Source organism: Nannospalax galili, unplaced genomic scaffold, assembly GCF_000622305.1.
Source record: "Nannospalax galili isolate Female #2095 unplaced genomic scaffold, S.galili_v1.0 scaffold197, whole genome shotgun sequence".
NCBI lineage: Eukaryota > Metazoa > Chordata > Mammalia > Rodentia > Spalacidae > Nannospalax > Nannospalax galili.
In genome coordinates, this window is record NW_008339846.1 from 2,764,941 (window position 1) to 2,765,198 (window position 258).

Below are 258 nucleotides of genomic sequence, written 5' to 3' on the forward strand. Positions count from 1 at the left end.
AGTGATGCTGGCTTCATAGAAGGAATTTGGAAGTTTTCCCTCCATTTCTATTTTTTTGAATAAATTAAGTAGTATTGGATGCCGATCTTCTTTAAATGTCTACTAGAATTCTGTTGTAAATCCATCTGTACCTGGGCTTTGTTTCGTCGGGGGTTTTGTATTACCGTTTCAATTTCTTTTTGTGATATGGGTCTGTTTAAGCTGTTAATCTCTTCTTGGTTTAGTTTTGGTGGTTCCCATGCCTTTAGATATCCGTCC